This window comes from Adiantum capillus-veneris, chromosome 13 (assembly GCF_014529385.1).
Source record: "Adiantum capillus-veneris isolate H3 chromosome 13, ASM1452938v2, whole genome shotgun sequence".
Classification (NCBI taxonomy): Eukaryota; Viridiplantae; Streptophyta; class Polypodiopsida; order Polypodiales; family Pteridaceae; genus Adiantum; species Adiantum capillus-veneris.
In genome coordinates this window covers 55,336,698-55,348,905 of record NC_140943.1, presented here as the reverse complement: position 1 = coordinate 55,348,905, position 12,208 = coordinate 55,336,698, and the positions used below count along the sequence as shown (strand labels likewise).

The window sequence follows — 12,208 nt, the reverse complement described above, 5'->3', positions numbered from 1 at the left end:
ATTTTGTTAGACATGAGATAAATTTTTCTATTAACTTCAATGGGTTGTTAATAAAAAAATATGGTTGCTTTTGCCTCACTATTTTTTTTTTTGGCAAAAAAATTAGGTACAAAAAAGTTTCATTTTTGTCGTTCTGTGGACCATCATCAAAGTTTTTATAGTCACATTCAATACATATATTATATACATGTTTTCTTAGTTCCCTTTTGGACTTTGGATTCAAAAGGATCCATAATTCATGTCAAAACAATAACGGATATCTTATCAAGTGGAATCTTGGAGAGAATGATGAGTGCTAAATACAACAAACATGAAAAAAGTGGGTTTAGCACTATGACCTCTAGAATCCCATGGAAACTACTCAATATCTAGCCAAATTTAAATTTTATGATTAGATATGGTTACTACCTACAAAATGCACACAATTGGCCTAAGAAACTAGTAATACTGAGAAAGCTATGAATGCTCCACTAGAATGTCTCGTACTCTTCTATATTTGAAAAACTCAACCATCATTGTATACTATGCTATATAGGGTGTTAGGTGCCCCAAAACTCCAAGAAGATTATATTTCTATTACACAGATCACTTACACAATACAAATAACGGTCAAACATCAAGAAAGCACCAAAAAAATCATTACAATGCTAAATTTGGCCAAAAAGCAGGATTACGTAATTCTTATATTTTGGTCATAACTTTGACATTTAACACTTAACTATCCCTAGAAGCATCAAAACTCTCTGAGAACTACTAAAGCTAATTCTCTAGCAATCTAAACCTCACAAACATGAATTTTAGAGTGATATCGTTGCAAAATTTTGAAAAAAAGGCCGAAAACAGGACCTATTTTTTCACGCAGTTTAGGTTGAAAAATGTTGTGCAAGAGTAAGGTTAATGGTGAGATCCATATTCCAAAAAAATGTCAAGTTTGTTTCAGCTCATAAGGAAACTTTGTGGATATATAGCACCTAAAAAATCATTATCAAACTCTTCAAATAATTTAACCAAAATGGTGACTTAACAGGACATAAAAGTGTCCCATTGTCAATCTAGTGTAAACATCACTTCACCTTTTTCTTCATCATATCCGCTATAGCTTCAATTCCAAATTCTCTTTCTTCAGCTTTTCCACCATACCATTAAGTTTCTCATTTTTCTTCAAAAGCTCAATTTCTTCTTTTGGTAAAATGGTTTTAAAAAATATTCTCCATCCGTTCCTTTATAACCTACGATATTGTCTTTACCACCTACGATATTGTCTTTACCACCTGTTCTTTTAGTACTTCCACTTCTTCATCAATAAGCAAAAATCCCATGCAAATAAATATCCTCATTCTCTATAACCTACTTCTCCATCAATTGTAAAGGTTCTATTCTCCTCTTTAGAACTTCATTCTCAACCAATAAGATATTGTTTGTCTCCCATAATGGTTATAACTTTTCTACAACAAAGCCTCTAATCTCACCTATCCATTCCTCAAACTGCTCCACACATTTTCTTACCTTCAAAGATTTTTCTTCCTCTTCTTTCAATTTCCATCTATGACTTATGCTCAACCTCCTTTTAGAGTACTATTTGTTCCATTTCTACTAACTTTTGTGATGCAAACAATTCCAACTCTTTCTTTTGTATCAAAGCTGCTTGATCCACCACATGTGTACCAAGCTTCCTCACATAGTCTATAGCCATACTTAATGTTCTTAGAGAATCTGACACATCTTTTCTTTGCTTTTTCCTCTCCTTTTCCTTTTTGATTAGCAGTTCCCTTTCTACTTCATGGGTTGCTTCCACTATGCTTTCAATCACTTTCTTTTCTTCATTGATGAATGGTTTCTTCCTACTTAAAAATTTGACTCCTAGTTCTTGTACTTCCTTAAATACATCATCTTCACTTGCATCCACTTGTTGCATCTTCCCTCTCTGTGCTTCTGCACTACTAAGTCCTCCTTGCATCATTTCAAAAAATGTATTTTTCTGACTCCCCACTATCGGATTTGGTGTTGCTAACTTCGACCCTTATTTTTTTGAATTTTGCTCCTTTGCATCAATTATCTACAATGGTACTGGAATAAAAAAAGAACAAAACAAAGCTTATAGGTATGGAGCAATTTTTCATCTATTTACTAATTTTTTTAATCTTTCAATTCAATATTTTTCATGTATAAACATATCCAGCACAATTAATAGGAAACCCTTTTCAAATCCTGGAAGAGGTCCATATGCCTCCTTGGACATATAATCAAACTTGATTATCAAACACATTCTCTCCAAATACCATTTGAGTTGAGCTCTCTTGAACGAGGGTTTCCAATCAATGAGCAAAGAAAACCGAGCGAAACCAATTTTTGAGCAAATATGGGCAACATTCTTGACAAATTGATATGAACGCAAAGTATATTAAAGAAAATAATCATGTCATGCTCGATTCGACTAGCACCTCAACCCAAAAGTGATGTATATCACCAGAAAGCAACGGAGGTTTCAAAATCTCAAACTTTCAAACCTACCCCTTTCTCCAATATTGACCCAATTATACCGGCATGGAACACATGTGATGTGTGGACAATTACCTCCCACACCAATTTGGCCTTCACGCTCCTTCCCTGTGCAATTTTGTTTTGAAAATCCTTGTTATTTTTTATCTCCGTCTAACCTCCTTACCATCCATGAACTTAGCACTAAGTACGGATCCACCAGCTCCAACATTGTGGTTGCACTCTATGCTTACATCAGTGTCTTTAAGAACAAACCCATTGTGCCACAACACTTTAACTTTGGATGGTTGTAGGTCAGTGCCATCTGCTACTACTCAAGTTTGAGGTGCTGCTCCCCGAGGATCAACAATCATGTCTCATAGTTGCTGCCATCTCATTTCTAGACCTACCATAGTGAAGCCCACTCTGTCATTGGCAACATCAAAGGTCAACCGAATGCCTTGTTGGCCAGCCTTTAGAGAAAAACAAGGACATTCTGGGGAGGTATATGGTCAACATCGTCTACAAAGTGGAAATTCATCTATTGAGCTCCCCCAAGAAGACTATTAAGAAGGGCCTCACCAACCGAGGTGCTTAGTAGAGGAAATGGGCATATACACAACTAGTTGTGGACACATCAAGTCATTCGGGTGACAAAGTAGACACTGCCATCATCGGTGTGAGGAAATGAGTGAAAATTCCCTTGCAAGAAAGAATCTAGAGATGAGGTCTCTCTCTCTCTCTCTCTCTCTCTCTCTCTCTCTCATATTCATACATAGCGAAGTTGCGAGCAAATTTTTTGAATCTCCCTTGTCCACATGCAAAGGTCCCCTCTTTTCACTAGGGCGACGAGACCCATCTCTCTCTCTCTCTCTCTCTCTCTCTCTCTCTCTCTCTCTGTGTGTGTCTGGAAAAACCAAGAGAAAGTTGTATTACAATAAATAAGCCCTGGTGTTGATTTACACTGTCACGAAGAGGGGCAGCATAGCTTTCAGTTTCAGAGAGCCATAAGCCAGCCATTCTCACTTTCTTTTGACAGGATCAAATGTGGAAACAGCCGCTACTGCACCACTGATGGGAACAAGGACAACACCACCAGTTACCACCCTTAGAAGGAGATTCTTGAATGAAGGACAGAGACGCCTGGAACAGCTGCTTCTGCAACATCAAGGATGACCGCTGCGGATAAAAGGGCGAGAGTCGCTGGTCCTACAAGGTTCATCTCTCCATCTTTGGGCCAGAACTGCCATTGGAGACAAGCTTCAGAGGTGAAGAAGCCTTAGAGACGAGTAAGCAGACGAGGCCATTGCGGACGGGGAGCCGCAACTCACTGAGGCTACTGCTAGGGCACGCCTTGTTCAGAGAGGTGGAGGCGATGGCTGTAGCTGCCATGGCAAGCTCCGCTATGCCCAGGAAATGTCCAGCTTCGACTTTGTTGGTGATGTACGTGTTCTCTCTCTCTCTCTCTCTCTCTCTCTCTCTCTCTCTCTCTCTCCTCTGCAGCAAGACCTCTGTAGGCTTTACTTAATTGGACACAGCGAACAACAAACATAAGATGAACACAATAGATCTACGCTCACTCTCAATAGGGTTCACAGAGAGCAATGCAATGAAGTTAGAGTTTGCAGCACTAACGTCGATCTCTAGTCCTTGTGAAACCTGTCCCATTCCTAATTAGAGCAAATCAAAAGCTACCTACTCCAAAGGTTTTTTAAATTTTTAAAATAATATCAACTTCAGTAGATGTTCGTTTGACCTTCGTGATCATTATCCAAATCAATCCACGACGGTATGGAAGGGATTCAACATGGACAAGCGCCACTATTAGCGATCGCGAGTCTGAGCGCTTTTTGGACGGAGCCCGGCATTGTTGTTGTAGATGTTTTTATTTTTTATACAAAATTTGTAACATTTATTTAATTTTTAACGCTCTCAAGCATGTTGGAGAAGTCGTACACCTATCGAAATGGGTCCACAGCATCGTGCACCCATACTAGTATCTATCCAGCTTTGGCAACATGCTCGGGAGCCTTTTTTAAAGGGGAAATTACCAAAATATCCCTCAAATTTTAAAGTTCCCAATGAGTTCCTCACATTTGGCCAGAAATTCCCAAAATGCCCTTTAATTTTATCAAAATTCCCAAAATACCCCTCATAAACCTTGCAAACATCTCTAAAATCTTTTTTTTTTTCACAACTCTTCATAGGACGATTGATTCTCCTCTATAAAAGATGATAGATTTAAGATTTTAAATAGTATTGAGGCCTCTTCAGAGGAAATCGTTCATCATTTTTGGACTCAAATACCTCTATTTGTGAGCTTATCAGTGAATAATTTTGGCTAAGACACTAAAAATAGATATCCATTGTTATAAACATTAGGCTACGTAAAAATTGGGGCAAATACATTCCAAAATAATGCAAGGGTATATTGGAAAATTATAAAATTTGAGGGGCATTTTTGGAATTCCACAAATTTTCAAGCTTCTTCTTGATATAACTATGATGAAGTTTAATACACTCATCAAAAAATTTGTTGTAGTTTAAGCGAAGAAGAGTCTATGTGTTTTAAGCGTTTATGATATCATGAATTCACATTATTGTCCAGTTGAAAGTGTATCTCTCGTACACGTAAAAATTAGATACTCAAACAATGAGGCCATTTAATTATGTAGTCCAGCAATTAGTCGTGGTTCCCAAAGATAGGGAAGGGCTTCCTTGAGTCATGATCCTCTCTACAGTGATCAAGTCAGTTCATCGTTTGTCATAGAAGATTTTGATGATTTTGATAATAATGTTGATGAGAGTGAAAGTACAAACATTGTTGGGTTGGGTTCAGTGATTGAAGATCTAGAGACAACTAGGCAAGAAGCTACTTTGGAGCTTGTGCCTTTTCACATAGTGTTCGAGGTGGCTCCATGCGTGGATGAGGGGGATGATAGCCACTTACACGTGGACATAGGACTATCTCTACGTAGAGACCATCTCTACTTCTTTGTCATACTCTGCAACCATCTCTTTTCCTTTATCACTTTTGAGAAACTCTCTAATTCACAACTAACTTTATTGAAGGACTTGCTCGTTTCTTTTGTCGCTCGAAAAAACTCGCTTGCCATCTTGTAAGACCCTCTTGAACGCACCAGCTTCCTTTAGTTGACAATGATACATATTAGTTGTAGGAGCTCTAAATTCTCCTTTGATTTGTGTATCAAAAATCCCTTCAAGCCTGTAACTACTAAGTCTCAATTTACAAGCAATTGCAACTAGTGCATCTAAAATATGTTGATTATTATTGGTCTTCCCCCTAGTAGTCCCAACATACTCTAGCTATGCATTCACATTCACATTCACATTGTGACACCTTTTTCCCCTAGAAAATTAGCAAACTCACATAGTCCAATAAGCTTCAACCATACCTATTTTTCTTCATGCAATAGGTCAAGCCCATGCCTAAACTCACATTGGGTTTCATTGTCTCAACTCTCTTGCCTATAGATGCTTCTTTGATAATATGAACCTCCAGACCCTCTTCAACCATACCTAATTTCCTTCATGCAATTGGTCAAAAGCCCATGTTGAATTCATATTGGGTTCCACTAGTCTCAACTCCCTTTCTTGTAGAATGAGCTGCCTATTTGCAACCCCAATATTATCATGTCTATATCAAACACAATGCTCCACTGATTGGTTAGCCAAAATCAATCCTCCTCTTCCATATCTTCAACTTCAATTGCTAAATTAATAACTTGTGTCCACAAAGATCTATGTGCCTATTGCAACTTTACTTCTCTCGCCATGGGGGTAATTTATTTTTTTTCTTTCATTGTTGAATTTTTACCTCACTAGATCCCCAATTCTGCTTCAATTTAGCTATTCTGAACCAGGGTCTTCCCAAAAACATAGGATAGGAGTCATTATGAAACTCCATCTTTAGTACCACTAAATTAACTCTAAAGGTTAAAGATGCTAGCACAATCTTTTGATGTTTCAAAATAACCATTGGCTAAAGCCTTCTTTTATAAACCATCTTAACTTAAAATGAAGCAGGTGCTAGCTTAGGAGCTCCCAACTTATAATATATAGATGCTGGTATAATTTTAACTCATGATCCCACATCAAGAACTACTTCCTAAAATATTCTCCCTAAAATTCTACCCAAATGGTTGGAACTCTAAAATCCACTTCATTTGGTGAGATCTCCTTAGCTCCAACATCTACCCTTTGCCTTATTCTCTTTATCCATTTGAAAAATATGCTCTCTAAGATTGGATATCAGCTTCAATAATTGATCCAATAAAATCTAGACATAAATATGCATCAAATCCTTCAAATAATATATTTTTGTTGGTATTTTTTGTTGGTTGATACTAGTATTTTTTATCCCAAATGACAGCGTTCCTCTTGTTCCTGCTCTATTTCTTCCATAAATGGAGATAGCCCCTTCAATTTTTCAGCTGCTATGTTTCTAACCTATTGTGCATCTTTTCCATCGATAAGACCTTTCTTCTTAGGCCTTATCACAGCCATTATATGCCACTATGTTTCGCATTATCTATAATGCAATTAGAGAAATCACATTCCACACCCATAACTTCTTCATATGCTAAAGCTTTTCCTTTCTAGTAACATCTCTTCAACTCCTATTATGTATTCTTCATAGGTTATTGATCCATGTCTATTAGCACTACATTACTCTAAATAAATTCTTGAGAAGATGACTCAGGATTTCCTTTTGGATTCCTGACTGGCCCACCATATCTAGTCAACTGGAATTTCCCTTTCTTCTTTATGTGTGCATCAGAACTCACAACGAAGCACCACCTTGTGGCCATCCTTAGTACAAAAGTTTCATTTCATTATCTGTAGATCCCTTATCTTGCCAAGCAAGCCTTGGAATATTTCTATTTAACCAAAAATTTCCCTTGCTCTAAGCTACAAGAAACACTTGAGTTGCTTGAGAAGCTTCCTTACTTCCCCTATTTAGAGGATTAGGCCACCCTATTCTTAGGTTCTTGCCAATAGAATGAAGTCTTATGTCTTTCTCTTTCAAAAATATCACAAAAGCGTTTGTCTTTGGGCTTAATGGAAGGATAACTTAAGGCCTTAGGATTGTACCAAGAAAATGAAGTCAGATGTCCTTCTCTTTCACAAAGATCATAGAAGGTTTTGTCTTTGGTCTTAGTGAGATGATAACCCTAGGCCTTAAGTTTCTACAATAGCTACCCTTATGCTACTCCCTTTGCCTTCTTGGGCTTACCTTTCTTCTGCTTACCACAAGAAGGTGAATTATGCCTCCTCTTTTTCTTCCTACCATTAGACTATCTGACTCTAATATGAATTAGAATCATTTATCTATAATGGTTTTGAATTTGCCTCTAAATTATTATCTCATTTAGAACTCTCCCTTGTCAAACCAAGTCTTTTTCCACTCTTCCTACTACTGATGTTGTCACTAAAGTCTAAAACCCATTGGCCAAATCCACATTAGCCATTGCTATCTTAATTAGTCTTTTGAGGAAATAATCATCCAAAGTTCCCATTGTTGGTTGATTTGTCCCAAATAGCCATGCTATCATCCCCCTAATATGATTAACAAAATCCTCGACTAGCATATCCTCTTACTTCTTCTTTTTCAATTTCTTCAAGACATAATTTGGTGTCTTCTCCTTTTTTAATCTAGACAGGAAAGCCTCCCTTAGGGCATCAAAATTAGCAAAGTGGGCCGCACCATATTGGTAATACCATTTCATGGCCTTTCCTTCCAAGGTAGCATAAAATTTTGCTAGCATCATTACATCCCCATACATCCCATTATATCGACTAGCGCGTTCAAAACTTGAAATCTCGACAACACATGACGCTTCTCTCTCGTTTTAAACAACAAACACTCCAATAGACTCTCATACTATAGAGAAAAACACGTGACAAATGTGGCACAAGACATTCACATTATATTCAAGGATTGAGTTTCATCGGTTACATTTGTAATTTAGGAGAAAAAATCCAAAAATATATATTGAAGCTCATGCTGCCTTTTCACATCTCCATTTATCTTAAGGTTTATTCAAGTCTACAATATCCACCTTCTACATACCAATGGTAGCAAAGCAAAAACTACAAGCATAAATATGTCAACTCGTGGGATGTAGCTGACCTGCCTAGTGCATGGAGGCTACAAGAGGTAGCTAACCCTTTTCTTTTAAAATGCGAGTCTACCTTGATAATCCAAAGTGTACATCTGAAGTGTGCATAAAAAACAAAAAGCTAGTCTACTTTCCTATAGGGTTCAAGTGATGATTTGAGATAGCTACATTACACCATCAAGAGCATGCCAATGTGGAAGTTGTGCGATGTGGGTGTACGATGTAGTGAATGTAGAGTGATAGATTGTGTGTGGGTGGAGTACTCACTACTAGATGAGTGAGACCCCTTATTCTTTTATGTAGAAAGAATAAGGTCACTTGGTCAGTGAAGTCAATGGGCGGTCCAACACAAGACGTCTAGCCTTGAGGCAAGAGCCCAACATACTCTCACTTAAAAGAAAATGTGTTAATAAGTGGGTCCTACTAGCTAAATAACTACTATATACAAGTAATATAGGCAAGAGGCTCTCTTAGCCTATGCCCACTAGCTTGCTCCCTCGTTCTACATGTAGTCGTATTGGCTCTAGTGATAGGTGAGCATGTGAATTCATGTTAGAGCTTGCATGAAAATCCCACAAATAGCTTTATATGGTTTTTGTAGCTCCACAATGCATCATGCTAGTGTCAATCATCGTACAACTAACAATCTCTAATGTAAATGTTCCCACTATAGCTATTACATCCGGCCTTGATACTAGTAGGTCGTACATGAGAAAACCAAATGATGATAAATTTTGTGAATATTTGGTTGTACTAGCCTCTTTAATGCTATTTTCATACACTGCATCATCATGATTACCCATCACGTATGGATGTGTCATCACCAACAAGAGGATGGCTATGTCCATCTCATCTATAGGTAGAACTATGTGTCTTGGAATCAACTTATTAGTCTCTAGAATGAGTATATCAAAGAACTCCATGGTTCTCATCTTTTTTTGTCAATCTTTGCCTGATCTCAAGAACATAACACACATGCAATAGTGAAAAAGATTCACCACTAGGTAATGACAAGTATACATCTCCTGCTCTTGCAATGTCAAACACCGAACCATTGGCCAAGTGTACACAACCAAGTCTCCCACTACAGAAGGTACTAAACCACTCACGATATGGTATAATGTGGAAGATTGCATCCTCATCTAGCAATCAATGGGAAGAAATGTCACCTGTGCCAAGCAAGAGGAACACAAGAGGTAAACATGACATCATCATTACTCGCATAAGAAGCCACCTATCTAGCCTGTGTTGAAAACCCACATGCATCATGCATGCATATCCATTGCAGCATCATACGTCTAAAAGAATGTTGCTTAATGTGCCCTGTGTGACCACAATTCTAACAATGCAAGTATCACCATGAATGAGATCATCATCTCTCACGAGTTATCTCTGCAAACTCCAAAATGTCACACATATCTATTAAATAGATGTGGAGAAACCAAAATTTGTATATACATCAAAAGGTATATGGTGAGAAATCCTCGGAGAAAAACAGCAGAGTCTCCCTTATAAATTGAGCAAAATCTAACCAAAAAGTGGCATACACAACACTTGTGAACCCAACTAGGCTATGTGCATAAACAAATTAAGATTAAACCTCAATCCACAATCTATCATATATCAAGTCAAACTAGCTAAAATCTCTCCAAACACAATGGAGATAAGCAAACAAAAAATTTGGGTTGAATAAAGCGCATAAACCTATCAAAGATAGAACCATCATAGATAACCATACAGCCTCCTTTCTAGCACTAGAAACTACAACATACTCAGTCTCAATGGTGGAAGATGAAATGCACTTTTGGAGACATGACCTCCAAGTGACTGCCTCTCCCGCAAATAAGAAAACGTAGCCAGATATGGATCTCTTAGTGTCTACACAGCCTGCATAATCCAAATCAATGTATCAAACTATGGATGCATCACTGTTCCCAAAGCGTAAGCACTTGCTTGATGAACCCTTGATGTATCTATAGATATGTTTTACTGCTTCCCAATGCTTTCTGCCGGATTTTCCATATACCTGCTGACCACTCCCACTACAAATGCAATGTCTAGTCGCGTGCTAACCATGGCAAACATGAGACTGCCAACTGTCGAAGAATATGGCACCTTTTCCATCTCTGCCTTTTCAGCATCCAACTTGGGGCAATCATTCTTGCTAAGTTTTACATATGTAGCCTTTGGGGCACTCCATGCTTTCCCCCCTTGCATGTTAAATGTTGCAAGAACTTGTGAATATACTCTTCCTGGGACAATTCAAGTATTCCATGCTTACAATCTCTCTTGATACGCATACCAAGAAAATGATGTGCATCACCCAAATCTTTTATGGAAAACTGCTTGCTTAAGGCATCTTGAGAAGTACAATCTCATCTTTAGACTTCTCGGCTATAAACATATCATCCATGTACAATATTAAAATGATGAGGGAACCATCGTTCAACGTCCTTGTGTATAAGCAGTGATCCTCTTGGCTCCTTACATAACCTTGGGATTGAATGTACTTGTCAAACTTGATGTACCATTGCCTTGAGCCTTGCTTTAGACCATACAAAGATTTTTTTAGTCTACACACCAGTTCTACCCTTGTTGGCTTCTCAGGATTTATCTCAAAACCTTCTAGCTACTTCGTGTAGACATTTTCTCCAAGATCCCCGTGAAGAAACGTTGTCTTCACATCCATTTGGACCAATTCCATGTCCTCGGTGGCTACTAAACCAAGCACAAGACGTAGTGTGGTAATCTTGACTACTGGAGAAAAAATCTCGTCAAAATCTATGACTTTCTTCTGCTTGAAGCCTTTGCAACTAGTCTAGCCTTATACTTAGGCTCGCGATCTTTTGCCGTGTACTTCTTGTACACCCATTTGCAAGGCAATGCCTATTTATCCTCTGGTAATTCTATCAATTCCCAAGTTTCATTCGCTAAAATCAACTTATATGCAGATTGCATAGCTTGCTTCCACCTCACGCTATCTTCCATCTAAATAGCTTCTTTATATCAAGTGGGCTTGTCCCAATCAGTGACTAATATATAGTCTAATCTTGGCTCAAACTGCTCACAGGAACGAGATGCATGTGTAGATCTTCTCACTGCATGACCTCATCTTGATTTCTTAAGGCCCGTGCGCATCCAGTACCTTGTGTGTCGACACCTATCTCACCACTCGCAACCCTTTGAACCCTTGGTTGCCTCCTGAGCTCTTGGCTGGCATTGCATCTAGCACCTTTGTAGAGCTCGGGCTTGTTGTTGCACCATCCTTGCTCCCCTTGCAAGGCACCGTTCACCCTCTCTTCCGCTACCTATCACCAGAGCCATGCCTTTTCTTGCTTGATTGCCAAGGGATCTTCCTAGATTCACTTCAAAGAAGCATTTCCAAAATTGTATCGACAGTATACTAAAGTCTCTAGGGTTTTTTTTAACTCTCTCTCTCTCTCTCTCTCTCTCTCTCTCTCTCTCTCTCTCTCTCTCTCTCTCTCTCTCTCTCTCTCTCTCTCTCTCTCTCTCTCTCTCTCTCTCTCTCTCTCTCTCTCTAGGGAATGCAAAAGGGAATTGACTTTTATTTTTTAAGTTCTTCAACG

At 38.3% G+C, this 12,208-nt stretch overlaps 1 pseudogene; it reads right to left on the bottom strand.

Annotated features, from left to right (window-relative positions):
* Nucleotides 1-3,500: 3,500 nt before the first annotated feature.
* LOC147444033 (uncharacterized) lies at nt 3,501-3,921 on the bottom strand (annotated as a pseudogene).
* Between the last annotated feature and the right edge of the window lie 8,287 nt (nt 3,922-12,208).